Source organism: Cyprinodon tularosa, unplaced genomic scaffold, assembly GCF_016077235.1.
Source record: "Cyprinodon tularosa strain WSP-4 unplaced genomic scaffold, ASM1607723v1 ctg808, whole genome shotgun sequence".
NCBI classification, from domain to species: domain Eukaryota; kingdom Metazoa; phylum Chordata; class Actinopteri; order Cyprinodontiformes; family Cyprinodontidae; genus Cyprinodon; species Cyprinodon tularosa.
In genome coordinates this window covers 19,832-24,451 of record NW_024039572.1, presented here as the reverse complement: position 1 = coordinate 24,451, position 4,620 = coordinate 19,832, and the positions used below count along the sequence as shown (strand labels likewise).

Sequence of the window (4,620 nt, the reverse complement as noted above, 5' to 3'; positions counted from 1 at the left end):
AGAGGGTGGGTTGGCATGTTCATCCGCACATTAAATTTAGTCCCAGTGGATGAAGGTTAGGACTAAAGAGGAAATGTTTGACTGGCATTGGAGATATGCAGTTGGGGTTATTTTGCTCCAAAGGTCTGAATGAGTGTGTTTACATGGGTGGCATCGCAATGGCGATCGGAAAAATAAAACTTTCGCATTTAGAATTAAATTTATTTCCAAATTCAGATTTATTGTGGAATATTTCAAACTGCGGTAGAAAACCTTAGAAAGCTGCCAGTGAGCTTTAAAACTCGCTCCTTTGCCTTATTAAAGTTAAGCTTTAACTGAACTCACATATAGGGGACGATGAAACTATTTTATTTCAGAAAAACGTGCTTTGTTTGGCTAATTAGCTGCTGCAATTAGCAAGCTTCTCTAATGCTACGTTCAGACCGGACGCAGCAAAAGCAGCAAAATCGCGTCTGCCGCTTCATTTTTGCTGCTTGTACCAGTTAGTTCTGACGCACGGCTGAAGCAGCTTTGCTGCTCTGGCTGCGCGTTGCTAAAAGTGTGTCTGACGCGCGTTGGGCGGAGCTTCACTATCCTTTCTCTGCCTTGCAGCTATATTTGCTGTGATCAGTGGGAATAAAGTAGTTTTAATATGTTTTTAAGTGAGAAAATACACCTGAAAATGTAATCAGTGCAGTCAGTTCATCCAGATTACAATCCTGCCTCCCAATGTTATTTCTGTCGGAGCCGCTCAGACCCCCACATACCAGCGGTGCGCCGACAGAAGGAATCCCTTCAACAGCAGCCTCTGGCCGGGTCGCCTCCTCGCGGTTCACCGCGGCGGCTGGTAGGTGTTTTTCATCTAAATAATCCGATCTGCAGGCACCAGAATAATAAAAGCGAACATATTCTGCCGGCAGATTTCTGCATTTTAAGTTAATTATGCGTTAATAAACTTTTTAAGAGGAGTAATCAGAGCGGTCTGTGTCATCAGCGCTGTGTCTCTCTCCCAGCCAGCTCCCAGATCAGCTTCTCTGATTGGTTGACGCGGCACGTCGAGCAGCAAAAATTCAATTTTTCCATCTCGAGCAGCAACGCGTTTGCGGCGCGCCACGCGCGTCAGATGCTAAAACGCGCCCGACGCGCTGCTTCAGCTGCTCAGACGCGCTGCGCCCGCTGCTCAAAACGCGCCGCGGGACCTTTTGCTGCGCCTTGACGCGCGTCAACCATTGACTTTGCATGTAAACTCGCTGCTTCTGTTGCACCAGCTGCGCCCGGTGTGAACGCAGCATAAATCTCATGCATGTGCGCATGCGCAGGCTCATCGGTTGCCGTGGAAACGGAGCGCCTATGAAGCTGCTGCTGATCTTTACTTTCTAGCCTCAACCTTGAAGCTAAACTCGCTGCAGTCTGTAGTTTGCAAACCTGCTAAAGATGAGCAACGCACCAGAGAACTACAACTTTTCGGGAGATCATCTGGAAGGTTTATTTCACTCTTTTACTATGTTAATCGCAAAAATGTTACGTGAAAAATTATTAATTTTATGTTTTTTTCATGAAGTTGTGAAAGCTAGCTTAGCATGTAGCATCTCTGATGTCTCAGGATTAAATGTTTTTAGCCGATTAAATTTGTCAGGACTGTTAACAGTGATTTGATGATTTCAAAATAACTTTTATTTCTGTTTGAGTTAAACACCTTTGACGAATTAGATGTAAAATGTTTGAAAACTAGATGGCGCTAGCTCTATGATTTAAAAAAAAATGCATTTTGCTCTATATGTATATGTTGGGGAAGTAGCTTTAATTAATAATTTTCTGCTTATAGTTTTTAAACCTTAAAGGTTTATGATTATATTACCAAATCACAAAGTGAATTTAATTTTTTTCTGATATAGAAATATATTTAATAGATCAAACCTTTTTCTAATTCTGTAGTATGGGTTTAATAAAGGTTTACTGACAGCTTAAAATGTCCTTTAATCTGAACAAATCCAAAAGAATTGTCTGGGTCAGTAGCTCCCAAATGCGGAAGCGTGCCCCCTAGGATGAGTTTAGTGTAATTGCAGGGAGCGTAATAGAAATAAACAAAATAAATTGACCATTTGGAGCGTATTTTTATATTGATAACATCCTGAAAAAAAAATCGAAACCCCATTAACCAGTAAAATAAAGATTGGAATTTGAAATGAAATTACAATTTAGTGGTAGTCTTGTATGGAGAGATATTTGTGCCATTGGTTTGAGCGCGCAGGAACCAATTCGAGCGCGCAGTGAGACAACACGCGCATGCGCAAAACCGATACCTGCACAGCCAGATATCGGCGCAACACTAATAACTGTTTTACTGTTATTAGGAACAAATGCTTCCATTGGATGAAAAGAAGCTGAGCGTGATTGGCTGATGGTATGGTTCATTTACGTATATTGCTGAAGTTGCGAGTGCAGAGTGTCGAGCGAGCGGAGAAACAGCCGAGCGCACAGCTGGTGTAAAGTGCGGAGAGAGCAGGTCGAGCGCGAGCAGAGACGGATCCGAGCACGCGCAGAGATGAAACTGAGCGCGAGAACAGTGCGTTGAGAGGGTTTTTCAGAGTTGAGCGCGCGCCAGACCGGTTTTGCGCGTGCGCGTGTTGTCTCACTGCGCGCTCGGATTGGTTCCTGCGCGCTCAAACCGATGGCACAAATATCTCTTCATAGTATTGTGATTTAAAGGATATTGTAGCTTTCTGTTCTAAACCTAGCTGTCAGAAAAACAGCACGTGAGGACCAGCAAAATGTCCTCCTTTTACAACAATCGCTCCTTAGTGTGACGGTGAAATCAGAAAAAAGGTCCTCACACTGATGCCCAGGACCATATACACACATATTTAAGTACATATGAATACTGTGTGTTTGTTTTTGTATGTATGTGTTCTTTTAGAACGATTCAAATTTTTCTTTTAACACTAACCAATCCTCTAGCATAGTTTAGATGTAGGGACTAATTGATTTCAGAGCAGTTGGAAGCAGAGGACAGGACTGATTTAGGGATGTGGATTGTGAATGGCGCCGACTGTTAGAACCCGCTTTCAGCTGTGAGTCTATCTAGTTCTAGATGGTCCTCAGTTAGTTTTCAGGTCTAGTTTAAGAGAAAGAACCCTGTGCAGAAATACTCTCCATGTGATCTAGGCCTGTTCTGACCGCAGTGGATCTCTTCTATGTTTTTTGAATCCATGTTGGACCGAGCCTCTCCAAGCTTTGGGCCATCAGAAGATGCTGATGAGATCTGCAGCGACCAAACCAGAGCAGCAGTAAACAGTGAGAGCATGTTCAGTAAGGAGCAACAATAATCCATCATTTAAATATAAAGTCAACATTTCAGGTGGCCTCACTTAGTTTTTCATTTATTTTCAGGAACTGTGGACGTCCAAAATCAGAACTGCTTTGAGGAACCGGGACATCCAGGATGCTGAGGAGCCTCCCAGTCCCCACCTGAGGACGGCACAGAGACAAACACGTGCAGTAAGCCTTTATTAACGTGACAACAGAAAACTCAAGCTTCCCAGGCAGAACACAGAGAGACCAAGATAACTATTTGAACAACATCCTGCTTCAGATTTAAACTTGGTGTCGAGGAAATTCTGTCGATTAATTTATCTTCTTTTTTACAGGGAAAGAAGGTTCAATATGGAAGCAGCGTTCTAGCAGTCAGATCTCCGTGGAACAGAGTCCATCCACACGTGTTCGAAGGTATGTTGGTTGTTAGACTAGAGAGGCATCACATGCAGACAGTTTCAGACTCTGAGGACGCTTTGCTTTCATTGATGAAGGAGCTGAAGCAGAGGATGGAGAACACAGACCACCAAGGTGTAGAAACATGACTCCCCTGCTCGTCTCTCCAACATTCTGGAGTCCTGGAATGAAAAACGTTGACGACCCCGCAGCTAAACCATCAGTCTGCTCCAGAAATAAGGTAAAGAACCTTTATTGCTTCCAGCTGTTCATCAGTATTGGTGATGACAATAAAAACAGATCCAGAACAAATAGATTCAAAAGCCAAAACCATCCCATCAAGGTGGTCTGACCTTTAATCTTATCTTTCCATCATGAATGGATGTTCCCCTTAATTTATATCTCTATAACCAAAACTTTACCAGAACCAGAAGTTCTGACTTTTCCATTAGACCACAGATAAACAGCTGAGAAGCAGCTTCTAATCCAATATGGGAGAATTTCCCCCTGGTTGATCTCTGAAGGGTTTATAGAACTTCTTAAAGCAAAGAAACGACCCTGATGAAACCGACTGTAGACTCCAACAAATGCAGCATTTTCAGATATTTTCTTCAAGCATCCATTGTCTACAGCAGGGGTCTTCAACGTTTTCCAGGCTAAGGACCCCCAAACTGATGGCGAGATGGAGCGGGGACCCCCTAATTTTATATATTGTATGAAATTGTGTTATATTAAACTGGTTCTATAGTCACTCTATTACAGATGGAGTCATGTAACGAAAGTAATTTCTCCCTGGGATTATTACAGTATTTTTTATTCTGATTCCTGGTTGATGGGACAGGTGTTGTGAATGAAACGGTGCCCAGCTTGAAAGAGCTCCTGTGTGTCGCTGAATGTGTGCATTGATGACTGAAAGACATCTTCTGCCTCCAT

At 43.0% G+C, this 4,620-nt stretch overlaps 1 long non-coding RNA gene across 1 annotated transcript; it reads left to right on the top strand.

Annotated features, from left to right (window-relative positions):
* Positions 1–2,964: 2,964 nt before the first annotated feature.
* Positions 2,965–3,706, top strand: LOC119774290. Its single transcript, XR_005279509.1, has 3 exons — positions 2,965–3,288; positions 3,370–3,477; positions 3,627–3,706. It is a non-coding gene; the product is annotated as an uncharacterized LOC119774290 (long non-coding RNA).
* The last annotated feature ends 914 nt before the right edge of the window (positions 3,707–4,620 follow it).